Source organism: Pezoporus flaviventris, unplaced genomic scaffold (genome assembly GCF_033815535.1).
Source record: "Pezoporus flaviventris isolate CSIRO_AGI_PZ_B2104156 unplaced genomic scaffold, CSIRO_AGI_Pfla_v1 ptg000066l, whole genome shotgun sequence".
Classification (NCBI taxonomy): Eukaryota; Metazoa; Chordata; class Aves; order Psittaciformes; family Psittacidae; genus Pezoporus; species Pezoporus flaviventris.
The window spans coordinates 3,766,493-3,780,498 of record NW_026892614.1 but is presented as its reverse complement, the minus strand read 5'-3'; the positions used below and the strand labels follow the sequence as shown (position 1 = coordinate 3,780,498).

Here is a 14,006-nt window from a genome sequence, read left to right as displayed (position 1 = left end):
AGGGCTAAAGAAGAAATTCTTCTCTAACAGACAGCTCAATCACTGGTTCTGCTATTAAAGACAGGTCAATCTGCACATTTAGGGGAAAATTACCTCCTGAACAGAAAAAATGTAACATGAAAGGAATAATGCAAGCATTCCGCTTTCTTTGTGCACTTGCTTCTAGTGGTATAGTGATTTCTAAAGGGTGGCTGTAAGCTGTTTTGTTTGTTAGAAAACCAAACAGATTAAGGCTCCTGGCAAGCTGCTGGGCTAAACTTGACTGTAAGGATTTCTTGCTTTTCCCTTGGTCCATTCAGTCTGGATTTATTCAAAGCATCTCAGGTGTTCCACCTGGGAGCCTTGCCTGCATGGGTAGTCTGAGTTAAGGGTCTGAGGGTTTGAGTTTTTCCCTCCCAAATTCAACACTGCAGCAGAAGGCTTGTGACATTTTATTTAATGTAATGGTTGCGTTCAGCTTGCTTGCACAGCTGGAAGTGTACAAAGCAGGGCAGTATGTCCACAGTCTGCCCCTGCTCCTCCATTGCTGCTGCTTCTGGTCACCGCATCTCTTTGATTCGGTTGTGGCAATACTGGAGGGTAGGGACAAGACAGAAGGCATCCTCTCCAGTCTGTGTCACTCAGTTCCACAACTGCCTTATTTTCCTTTCTATGCTGTGGGAATCAGTGATTTCTTGAAAACCATACGGATCCTGTGGTTGGAGAGACGAATAGTTGGAGGTGTGATGCTACACTGGAGCAGGCAGCTACGCTTACCCCTAAGGACAGGGAAGAGAGCTTTGCTTTGTTTTTCTGTGTCTTGTCAGTTGTGATTTATCTTTTTTCCCCCTAGCTACATAAGAATTTTCACTACCCACAATTCTGAGGCACGGGAGGTGAGAATGGCAACTGCGCAGCATCCTGCCCCCTGTAGAAGAAATTCACTTGGGTAATGCATGGTTAGTTTTTGTTTTGCATACAAGATCTTCTCAAACAAACTAATCTTGTCCCAGGAAATTTGCTGTTGTGCAGTAAGACCCATGGCTTTGCAGAACAGTTGCTTCTGGGAGTAGCAGCAACTCAGGCTGTCAGCTTGCACCAGGGTGGTAACTGGCGTAGCTGATTTACATGGAATACCCAAGGCTCTGCAGAAGACTTGTCAAGCTGCAGAACTGAGCTCAGCTCTCCTCATGTTTGTTCTCTCCTTGGCTCCTTCCCTCCCCACCCTCACTCACAGGGAGCTGTAACTCTGGGATTCCACATGGTCCTCAGGCAGCTTCACTGCAGCATCCTGGCTGGAGCCGCACATAACTCCCTACAATGCACCAGCACTGAAAAAGCAATGTAATGCTAATTTCCTCTATGGTAAGAACAAAACCAGCCCAGGCTGCTGCTGTCCTCTCCATTGGACTCCTGTAAACCCCTTCCAGCCCCTTAGTTCTGGAGGGATGTGGATGTGTATGGTGGATCTTGGTCAGGTGCTCTCAGCCTGTGACATACAAGTTAAGGAAGTTGGCAGCCTTTGTGTGGCCTGCAGCTGTGCAGAGGCCAGAAATACTTACTCTGAGAGGTGTGAGGTGCTCCATTGCTCTGATACCAGTTGTCATTTAACAAAGACAATTGGTTTTCTATGTATTTGCCTTTTGATTGATTGGTTTTGGTGTCTGGGATGATGTGAGCTCTGACTGAAGACAAAGGACTTCCTTCTGAACAGATGCTGCTGTTTTGAAATAGATGAATCTTGTCAAGACATAACAATAAACTGCTGATGCTGATGTTTTGAAATAGATAAACCTTGTATACAGACTCAACGCACCGCTTATGCTAGCTGTTTTAATGCCAAAATGGATACTGACTGGTGACCCATGCATGATCTTGTGCAATTGTCTGCAAGGAAACCCTACCAGCCATGCCCTGTGCTCTGGTCAAGCCCTGGTCTTGGTTGGTCAGGGTGTGTACCACCAGATGTTTCTACACAAAAGAATATGCAAGTCACTCTGACTTCCTGATTTGGGTCTTTAAAAAGCTGGACCTTCTTGCAGCAACTTTGGAGACCTCATCTACAAGTGGACACACTGCGTAGAACTTCCCAATTGCTGGGATAGGTTCCTCAAATCCTCACTGCAACAGGGGCTCCTCAGCAGCTGCTGATCTGGGTGGTGGTAACATATTTAGGCAGTTGGTGATGTATCTTAATCACTGTTCTCTTTCTCATGTAGTAACGATTAGGTGCATTACCTTGCTTATCTTGTTTGTTGCTTAAACCTGGAGCATAGTAAGCTGATTATTTTACTAAACGTATCATTTTATTTCTGCATTACCTTAATAGTAAAATAAGACCATTTTTTTTCCCTTGGTGACTGTGTCCTTTCTGGTGCCCCCATCAATTAGTAAAACAGAAAGAGGCAGGAAAATGTAAGTGTGCAGCTGCTCCATGACCTTCACATTTGGCCCTGCTGTGGTGCCTGGCCAATGCTCTTGGCGCAGACAACAGTGAGATCATGAGAACCTGCACCACTCCACGAGTGAACAATGAGAGATCTGGCATAAAGCCGGCTGTGTTTCTAGGAATATAAAAGCAGGAGCTTCTTCTAGCCGAGTCTGAAGCCTCACCTGCGGGTGGATGCACCGTGTAGGAACTTTCACATTTACCTGAGACTCCGGCATCAGCTGTAACAGGGCTTCCCATCTTGAAGTGTGGGCCTGGATGATGCAGATTGGGTAGTATTTGGTGATGTATTTCTTCTTAATCACTATTCTCTCTATGCTTTAATGATTTGATGCATTGCTGATTTTCCTCTGTGCTGTACATATATATATGTTATTCTCTTTATTGTGCTTGTTTAGCATATATAGAGAGAGACATAAACCTGATTCATGTTAGTGTGCTTAGTTGCTTTAGTGTGCTTGTTTGCTTTAGTGCGCTTGTTTAATAAACTGTGCATGTTATAAGATTAGTGTGTAATCATTTTGTTGAGTCCCCTGCCTATTTGCTAAACAAGTTTGGGGTAGTTAGCAGGATACGAAACAAAATGTCATTTTTAAAGATAGAAAAGTGTTGCTGAGACAAGTGCAGAACTGGATATTCCGGGCTGGGAACAATTACCTTATAGCATTTTGGCTGCTGAGTGGTCGTGTCATGATTTATGTGAGAACTGGGACCCCTGTTTGAAAGAGGCAGAACCCGCTGATGTAGTGAAATGTTCACAAAATGTCTCAGTAGTTCAAAAGGAAAGGAAGTGAATGCTCTAGGGAGACGAGAGTGGATTCTGCTGGCTGCGTATCGAAAGCAGCATCAGCAGAGGGAGCAAGTGTGTAAGGAAAAGATTGATTTGGAGACGCAAGTATGCAAAGTGCAGGGAGAAATAGTTACGTTGCGGTATTAATTGGATGCTTACCAAGCAGTAGCAGAAAAAGCGGTTGTTTGGATAGCCCAAAATAAACATCGAAAGCAAAGGGGTCAAGTAAACAACAAAAAAGTGCATGCAGTGATCGGGGAGGCAAGAATAAATTGGGACCTTGAGAAATGGGATGGGGATGTGTGGGATTCAGCCAATTTAGATAGCAGTTCAGAGGGTGCAGTGGTTGCTGAAGCAAAGCTGATAATACGAAGGAAACTAGGATGTGACCCTAATGGTCATCCAGATAGGTGGGACGTGATAAATTTCACTCAGCATGAAATTAATGACATTATGGATACATTCAGACAAAAGCCTGGAGAACCTCTGCTCCCTTGGGCTGTTAGGCTGCACAATTAGGGGCTTCGGGAATTAGACTGGATTCAGCAGATGGTAAAAACTTTGCAGTGTTAAGCTGTGACTCATTTGTTCAGGATGCCTTCCGAGGAGCCAATGGGGAAATTAATTTATTAGCAGTAGTAGTGGAAGGCTGTAACAAAATACACCCCATGGAAGGGGAATGGCCCGGTGCAGATAAACCCTGGTGTACTTTACAGGATTGCATTCAGCGTATTAAGGAGGAAGGAATGAAGACTGCTGTTTTTATTGGAGATGCAAACACCGTGCTGCAAAGTGCTTTATCAGCTCCAATTCGGAATAGGATCACTAAGACTTCACCACATGCATATAAAAGTATTATTATGATTTTATTGATAAAAGAAACAGGAAACCCCATAGGAGAAGTCATAAAAAAGATCCAGCTGTTAGAAGATTTGGGGGAATGGGGACCCAAACAAAATGCAAGAGGCAAGAACAGGAGTGGCAAAGTGAAAGAGAATTGAATCTCTCAAAAACAAATGTTTGTTGCCTTGTTGAAAGATGGGATGGACTGAGATAAAATTGACGGGATCCCTACTAATGAACTGTGCAGTTTATACAAGCAATGTGGGTTGAATAGACCTGTAAAAAGTGTAAAAAATTCAAGCTCAAACAAAAGTGATGACATGACGGATGAGGCAATTTGACCTTCCATTCCTGCCTTTGAACCTGAATGGGACAGTACACTTACCAATGGAGGGACCCCCATTGGCGAGTTGATGGTTCCAGGGGACAAAAAGGGATGGGATCAGCACAATGATCTCTACCTGCAGCCAGATGTTAAAATGTTAAAACAATTGAAAGAATTAAAACCAGAATGAAATGAAGGCTAAGCTCCAGCACAAGCATGGGTGAGGACAGACCATCATCCTCACATGGCGCTCCAAATTCATTGGAAAAATAGGTCTTGTCAATTGGTTAAGGCCCTTGTTAACACTGGAGCAGAGGCCTCTTTAATTTATGGTAACCATAAAAAATGTAAAGGGCAAAAGGTTTTGATTACAGGATGAGGTGGCAAATTAATTGAAGCAGTACAGAAAAAAATGAGATGAAACTTTGCAATCTGCCAAAACGAACTTACTCGGTGATGATTGTCCCTATCCCTGACTATATAATTGGAACTGACATTTTAAAAGGGTTGACATTATACTTACCTGATGGTAAGTATCAATTTGGAACCAGGACACATATATTGGCTTGTCAATTTTTAGTTGGGAAAGTTATATTATCTGGATTAATAGAACGGATGAATGACATGCTTAAGGAACAGTTAAAGAAATTGGGGGAGGCAAACTGAACATGTGGAGAGTCCATTTATCTGAAGTGCTACAGCTATAGAATAACAGACCCATTGGAGAAATGGAAACCCTTTCAATGAGGACGACTGCTCCTAATTTGCAAATAAAACCATTAACAGCAGCAGAGACCCTCACCTGGGAAATAAAGGAGGGAGGTTTAGCACCTTATCAAGCAACTCCGGATGCTGGAGGATTAGATTTGTATGCTTTACATATGCATAGATTGAATACCCAAGGCATCTGTGTCACTGATACTGGTATTGGAATACATATTGTCAGGTTACTTTGGTTTTATAGCCCCAAGGGCCAGTTTAGCAATCAAAGGTATTTAAATACTTGGGGACATCATTGATTCAGATTATCAAGGGGAGATTAAGGTGATTTTGTGGAATAGTGGAGGTCAAGATACCTTAATTCGCCATGAGACTGTATTGCCCAAATGTTGATTTTTGCCTGTGTTGAAAAAGCAAGTAAATAAGGGGGAAGCCCCACAGATAACCACAGCTCAAGGGAACCATGGATTTGAATCCACTAACCAATAGAAGAGTGGAGCTAAAGTTTGGGTTCAAACACTCAATGGCCCAACTGAGCCAGCTGAAATTCTTGCCACTGGAGAAAGACCACACAGTGATTAAATCCAAATGAGAAAAATGGGAATATGTCCCTGCAAATAAATGCTATTTGAGAGAATGATATTACTATGTTTTAGTTTTGTGTTTTACAGAAACTACAGATTGTAGCTGTCCTCATATGCTTTATGGTCCCCAGGAAGCTATTTGAATGGGGCTGACAACTCGCTTGTGCGCTCGAGATGGAAAAACAGCACCAGACCTCGCAGACAAGATAATTACACCTGTATGGGAATGAATCTTGCATCGTAGCTAATAAACATTTTTCCCAGGAGTAAATCTATGGACAACCAGTTTGTCAGGACAATGCTACAGACAGTTGTTTGTATAACATCAGACAGACCAAGATGTAGTAACGGTATCTAACGCTAGCACTGTCACTATCAAAATGTTGTAATCTTTCTAGTGTTTATATGATGACACTAAAAGACACTTATAATTATTGCACTGATAGTATTGAAAATGTATACAACTTCAGTAGTAGTGGGAATACAGCTCTGGCAACCCTCAGTGTGCTGTGTTGTATAAATGCTAATGAAATAACAAATGGATTAGTTTGGGCAGATTAAATTACAGTTTTGCATAATCATCCTGTTGTAAACACTGATCAAACTGTCAGGGTCCCTGCTACCTGCACCCCCGTGGCCCAACAATACCAGAAGAATAGAATGCATTTTAACATTAGTTTTCCAGCCCAACCATCTTGGCAAAGGGGGCGAGCCTGATGGGACACCGTACTGGGGGGAGTGGGAGATGGTACTTAATTTCTAAATAGTGTAAACATAGAATCAAAAATCAAAAATAACTGGGCAAGATGTACCACAAACGCTTAGTTTACACGCACAATGGATGCCCACTGTATTTACCTCACAGCACCTTACAGTATGACAGTGAGTTCCTGCGACTTTGTAATAGTTCACAAAATCGTAATCATCATGCCCAGAAAAACTTTAGTTCATTTATGAATTGGACCAAGTTCACATTACACACCGTATATAATGCAAAGGAATAAGGCACAGTATGACTTAATGAGTAATAATGAATTAACATGGAGATCATACTCACATCCTGGATTCCAGAAACTAACTGGATCATATTGAAATGAATTGGTGAATTTTGGGCATCAGATTGAACAACACACCACTCACCATTGGTGGGACAGATTTACAGGATTCTCACCATCTGCTATGAAAATTCCAAGTATTTTAATTCACCCACTAATCATAGTAACTGTTACACTTACTTTACTAACATTATGGAAGTGTCGTCTATGGTACAAATTACGAGAAATTGTGTCTCATGTGTCTCTGTCGTGATCAGGGACCAAAGGACTGAATGTAATGGATGGGAACCTGAGAGGTGATCCCTGCTCATGACTCAGAGACATGGCAAAGTATGTTTTTGACAGAGTGTATCCAATAAAGTATATATGTTTATGTTCATTGTCACTGTTTGTTGAAAAGAGGCAGGAAAACATAAGTGTGCAGCTGTTCCATGACCTTCACATTTGGCCACGCTGTGGTGTCTGGCCAACACTCTTGGTGCGGACATCAGTGAGGTCATGAGAACCTGCACAGCCCCACAAGTGAACAGTAAGAGATCTGGCATAAAGCCGGCTGTGTTTCTAAGAATATAAAAGCAGGAGCCTCTTGTAGCTGAATGTGAAGCCTCACCTGCGGGTGGATGCACCGTGTAGGAACTTTCACACTTACCTGAGACTCCGGCACTGGCTGCACCAGGGCTCCCCATCTTCAAGTGTGGGCCTGGATGATGCAGATTGGGTGGTATTTGGTGATGTATTTCTTCTTAATCACTGTTCTCTCTATGCTTTAATGATTTGATACATTGCTAATTTTCCTCTGTGCTATACATATATATGTGATTTGCTTAATTGTGCTTGTTTACTATATACACATAGACCTGATTTGTGTTAAGTGTGCTTATTTGCTTCAGTGTGCTTGCTTAAATAAACTGTGCATGTTATACAGCTACTGTGTGAATGGCTGAGTACCTTGCCTGTTTGCAAAACAGCATCCTGAAATCTGCACTGGTGGAACAGTATGAAACACACTCGACTGTTACAAGGTGCAGAGCAAAGTTAAAGTGCTGCTAATCACTTTTTCATCAAAATACATTTTTTTTACCAATTTCTCCAAGGATGCTGTAGCTTTTCCAGAGTGCCCAGATGCAGCAGAATCCAACCAGTACGTTGCAGATAAAAGCCCACTGGCTGTGACGTACAGCTGTATCTACCAACTATCTAGGAATGTCAGTTCTGGCTAAGGTCACACTCTGGTTAGATGAATAGCCTACTGGTGGTATTAACTAAAACCAGATCCCAGGGGAAGATCAAGAGCAGGACAAACACATATGATGCTTCCCCTAATATTCTTCCAGTCTCCAACTACTTTCAGCTTTCCCGACTTCCTTCAGTCCTTACTGCTGTGCCATCGTGTTCTGCCTGAGAGGGCACCAGGGCCAGTTACAGAAGGAATCCATATTCTGAATGCACTTATGTTTGTGGGTGCAAGGGAGTCTGAGTGTCAGCAAACTGAGTGAGGCAGCAGGCCTTGGGGGCTTGTATCACCAGGTGTCTGCAGCTGAAGAGTGTATCACCTGGGTCCAGCACTGCATAAGTGAGCATCTAAGGCCTATTACTGGAGGGACCCATGTTGTATGTACCTCTGTATGTTCCATGAAGGACCTTCATTCCAGAGAGGGGAACTGGGTGATGCTGTTGGTCCTGTTTCCCTTTGCAGAAGTGCTGTTTTCTGGTTTTGTATGTGTTTATCTTTGTGGCTGGCTATCTATATACACATACACAGGCTTGTGTGTGTGCATGCCTATTGCGATGCACACTCTGCCTTGCTGCTGCTGGACCTGGGGAGATGGAGCTGCCAGCAGCTTCACCACTGTCAGTCTGTGAAGTTTAGCAACTCCAACCAACACTTCCCTCCTACTGCAGGCAGGAAGTAATTTTTGCTAAAGAACAAGGTTAAAAAGCAGCCTTTGTGCAGCAGTTAATTTTTCAGTAGCTGTACTGTACCATATTCAAGGCCAGGTTGGACAGAGCCTTGGGTGACATGGTCTGATGTGGTCTAGGGCATCCCTCCCTATAGCACGGGGGTTGGAACCAGATGATCTTGAGGTCCTTTCCAACCCTAACCATTCTATGATATTCTTGAATACCTTCTCAACAGAAATGCATGCTTATTTTATTTTCTAGAGTAGCTGAATCTTTGCTGCTCTGCTGCTTCGGGATGAAAGTACAGGCAGTCTCCTCTAGACAGGGTGTTCAAATCCATCTCTGGATTACACCTCTGTTAGCCAAAAGGATGTCAGCGTTTTGGTAATTTAACAATCAGTCTCTGCAGTAGTAAATCAGGAAGAAGAAAGGGAAGTTGATTTATAACACAACAGCAAGCTGAGACGTGACAATTCAGTACTTAAGATTATACATATGGGTAAGACTTTCCAGGTACTGCTGCTAGGAAATGCGTTAGCATTGCATGGGGCTTGTGTGTGGAAAATAAATATTTCTAACGTGCTCTCCTTCACTGAGCAGCAGCAACAAACTAGTTGCATCACTTATAAAGCAGGATGAGCCTATCAATATGTTGTAAAGCAAACCCTTACACATTATTTCCTAGAATAATCAACAGCTTTGATAAACATATGCAAAAAGGCAGCCTGGCTGTTGTTTGTCTTTATTCTTTTACATGCTTGGTAGCTGATGCCAGGACATTTTTTATGCTGAAACCCAGCACCAAGTCCCTCAGGTGAAATAACAAGGGACTTCTGTGAACATACGACAAAAAAGTTTCATTAATAATTTAACATGGTAGCTGAGCTTAAAATAGCTGGAAGATTCCAGAGTAAGTGTAGAGAGAAGAGGTTTAAAAACCATTTTTCCCTACTTCAAGCAGCTCTTCCAAGAGATACAGAAAACAAGCTACTATAGAACCATAAAGGTCCTACAAATCAAGAACCTTCAGAATCTAGCACTCTCTTGCTATTAATACCCTGAAGGAGCCTGCACTTTTTTAATCCTCTTTAGAGAATAATTTTTAAACAAACAACACTCAGGATCCAGTATTATTTCATAAAAGTTTAATATTTGTTTTTAAAACTCTTTAATCAAGAGAAAGGAAGCATCCATACATACACAGTCACCCTGGATGCTGGCAAAAGAACTTACAGACATACCCATGAACAGGATGTTTAGGTATTATGAACCTATATGAGAAAAGGCCTCACTGATTAATCACATTAATAATAATGAAAAGAATGTTCCCTCATACCAAAGAGAAGAGGAGGCACCAATCATGCAAATCTGTACCCACCTTCTCACAACAGCATTCCAGGAGTCCAGCAGTTCCAGGTAACATTTTCTTAGCTCCTGTGGAAATTAACGAAAAGCCAGGAAAGAGAATAGGCTGGTTATGCAAACTTCATGCTCATCCTAAAATCCTGATTGCTAAGCATCTGGTGTATTTCACTGCTACATTCCCAAATCTGAGGCCCTTTTAACTGTTTTCCCCTCTGCATCAAAAACTTTCAATACTAAAAGCTTTTGATGTACTCTGGAAGAAATATGGCAAGCCTAATACGGAATGAAAACAGCTGCTGTAGAACATGCTGGCAATGTAGGTAGTGCACTAGGAGAAGAAACCTGTAAGAACTAGGATAACTAAAAGGTATGTATTTAATGCTTTGGTCTAGGATGCTAACCCTTATAAAGCAGAGAGTTTCATTTTACAAACCTGAAATGAATTTTCAATCTCTGAACCCTTCTTGTGTTCTGAAGCACAAATTCAACTCTCAGAAGAATAATTACAGGTCATTTAGTGTCTTGGATGAGTTCTGCAGACATTGTAGCCTGCTTAGGCTGTGCATACCTGTATCTTACTTCAAATGCTAAGTAGAAAGTGAATCACAAAGTACTGTAGCAAAGGCAGATACAGCTTTTTTTTCCCCCCACCCTGGCCAAAATGAATCCATTGCATGAATTCATTGCACTGAATACATGAAATAAAAGTGTGAATTATTTCTGTAATCCTATCTTGGATAGTATGGCTAAAGACACAAGCAAGATACGCTAGTTTTAAATCTCTCTCATACACCTGGTAAAGCAATATAATCTGTGAAACTAGGTGGCAGAGGACATGACTTTTGAACAGTACTTGACCATTTTAAATTTTAAATGCAGTTTCCAGTTCTTAGGAGAAAAAGCAGTGTCTGATATTCCTTTGCTGAAGGACTTTATTTCTTCCCCTGCTAATCAAGCATTTCTAAATACCCATCTTAGAGGTGCATAGTTACATGAGTCTTTCTCTCATCTAATTATTTGGGTTTTATCTTTAATGTATGGGTTTTTTTTTCTGACAAAGAGATGAACACAGCCTAATGTAAATACTGATGTGAGGATCATCCCTACCATTTCTTTATCAGGTAGCTGTTACAGGGCTTTTTGTATTTTTTTGCAGCTAACACTGCCCCTGAAGTGTTATTTTGTTTTTGCATTCATCTCAAGTTTGTAAGAAAATCAAACAGGGTGGTATTATCCCAATTATTATTTTCTATCAACAAAAGCAGTTTCTTGAAGAAAGGTTCTATTTTATTACGAATGGAAAACATTACCTTGTGTGTATACGCTCTCCTGTCTGTAAACTGAAGATTCTTCAGCCAGCCTACTGGAAAACGGAACACTTGTTTCCCTTGAAGGAGCTCTGATACAGGTTTTATTTCCTGCAGGCATTCAGCTGTTCTCCACCACCTGTGTGAGCAATTCTAATGGCTCTGCTCTCTGCACCTCCAGTTGCTGTACAGCTTCATGGGAATCATTACAGCAGCTTGCCTCCTTTTACCAGAGACTAGAACTGCTAACATGGTAATTAGCCTTCTCATTGCAAGCAACAAGACAGCCCAAGAAGAGGTGGAATCGCAAAACCAACCCCAGAAACTAATAATAAATATGGAGCATCAGGTTTCTGCTCTAAGGCAGTATATAGCAATATCCAGCTGCATTATTCTGCTCAAGTTGGTTACAACCAAGAATACATCCATACTGGCTGCAAATGGCTCAAGAAGGGATGGTCTAGCAGCTACAACTGCATCTCTAGCTCCTTCTTCATGCTAGATAGAGGCAGAGGAGTCAAGAAAAATCTATTTCATGTCTGCTTCATACTCTCACATTGGTGGCACGTAGGCTGCTTGCACTTAACTTTGCAGCAGACAAAAAAGGACTGAATGATTTTGCTCCCTTTACCTTTCCGTAATATGCTGAGAGAGTAATAAACCAACACAGTATTACATTAAGTGTCAAATAAAAACCATTCTCGTGATTTCTCCTGCCCTTTGCACTAAAATATAGTTTTATCATGCTTTGGGATGCACTAGTTTGGTGGATGGTTGTGGGCTTGCTTTCTTAGAGTCTTCTATCATCACTTACTTTCACTTGCTATTTCTGAAAGCTATTTGAGATTCACCAGGCTAAAAAAATAATCTCTCTTTGCCCATTTTTCCTACTGTTTCCACAAGCAAAATTTCAGATATTTGTGTGGCTTCCCTTAGCTAAGAATTAGGCATTTATTTGTACCGTTGGCAAGAATTAAGAAGGAGCAGAGACCTTATATCTCAATCTGCTCTTTGTACTTTTTACCACTGACATAAATGCATCTGGAAAAATATTAGTAACAGGATGCTGGTTGATAATTTCTTCCCTGCTCACACGCCATTTAAGTCTAAACCAAGCAAGAAAACAACCCCCCAAAAGCCTTTCTGCTGCTTAGTTAAAACACAGTCAAAACAAGATTCCAGCAAGCCAGAAGCAGAATTTACCTGCCCAAGAGACTACCCCAGGGAAAAAATGTACTGCATTTTGTCTAAAACATTACTTTTGTTTTCAAAGTTTTCTGCAAATTGCAAACCTCCGAAAGCTGCTTCTCCTTTCCAGATGCAGCCACAGAGGTTAAAAGAAACTGGAAGTATTAAAAAAACCACACCTGGACATACAATAGACTGACAGAATGCCGGCAGCTTATCCATGCCTCTTCTTCCACTGCCTCTTCATAGATTGATTTTGCAACAAACTTCGTCCAAGAGAAAGGCCTTTCTGCCAGCCTCCATAACAGCAAACTAAAGGCTGCAGCATCAAATGAAGGCTTAGAGTTGATCCACTGTCCTTTGAATGTTACAGGTATTTATGCCTGATTTGAGGTAGTGTCAAGAAAAGATTCAAACTGGGCTTATTTCCTACCAGCAGCTTTCTAAAAACCAGAAGAAAAAAAACCTCCTTTTGCGTTATGCAGCTTTTAGAGAACTAGGTTGGGAAGGAGAGGTTATGCTGTATTGCACCATTCAAACACACAAGTAAATCCCCTCCATTAACTCACCCCTCCTCCTCAGGATCTGGAGTCAAGAGTCCAAGGCCAGCCTAGAACTTAAGGCTTCCCAGTCAGTGCACTATGCTACAGCTCTGCCAGCACAGGGGACCAGTACAGTGGATAAATCATTTACTGCGTGCCTCTGGAAACCACAGTGAAGGAAAAAAAAAAAAAAGAAAAAAAAGAATACATAAATAAAAATATATGGCATTTCATGAAACCGCAAGACAAGTGTTACAGCCTGCCTCTGCTGCCTCTGCCATCTACACCACCTGCTTTGTTCTCATCCGTTCTAGCAGTTCAAGGAGCACCTTTCACTCCTATCTCATAAAAAGGCCAAATTAATCTTTCTTCTGGTGTGGAATAGAGCACCCTACTCCACTCGGGGACAGAAGAACAATTATTGGAATAAAGGGCATGAAGAGAAGAACTATTTAATTTGTACCACAGGAAGGTTCAGCTTCTGGAAAGCTCAAGACAAGAATCAGGTGACAATTCTCAGTTTCTCATTTGCAAAGCTCTTGCTTTCTCTTGATGCTAGTGGCTCTCTGTTTATGGCCAGCCAGGTTCAGCAGTGACCACCACTTCTACTGTTTGCAGAAGCAACAGTAGCAGAGCAGATAACAAGGATATTGGATTTATACCGACATCCTTTCCTCCAAAATAATCAAGAGTATGTCTCACACAGGTAGCACAGCATTGAATAAGACTGACCGAACAAGATGACTGTCCAAGTTATTCCATTTGCCGTTGCATGCACCTTCATGGAAACCAATCTGCAAAAGGAAACTAACCAGAAAGCACGTCTATATTCCAAAAGAGTACCATCTAAAATGCAGAACTGTGGAAAAATTCAGCGTTCCCTTTCATAACTCCCTTCCCTGCACTGACATCCCTATATACAAGGCAGGCAAGAAAATCAGTTCCCCTTTTCCTCTG

The 14,006-nt window shown here is 41.7% G+C and overlaps 1 long non-coding RNA gene across 1 annotated transcript; it reads right to left on the bottom strand.

Moving 5' to 3' along the window:
- Window positions 1–4,067: 4,067 nt before the first annotated feature.
- LOC133278370 (uncharacterized) lies at window positions 4,068–11,733 on the bottom strand. Its single transcript, XR_009746538.1, has 2 exons — window positions 10,026–11,733; window positions 4,068–4,522 (listed from the first exon to the last, which is right to left on the bottom strand). It is a non-coding gene; the product is annotated as an uncharacterized LOC133278370 (long non-coding RNA).
- Between the last annotated feature and the right edge of the window lie 2,273 nt (window positions 11,734–14,006).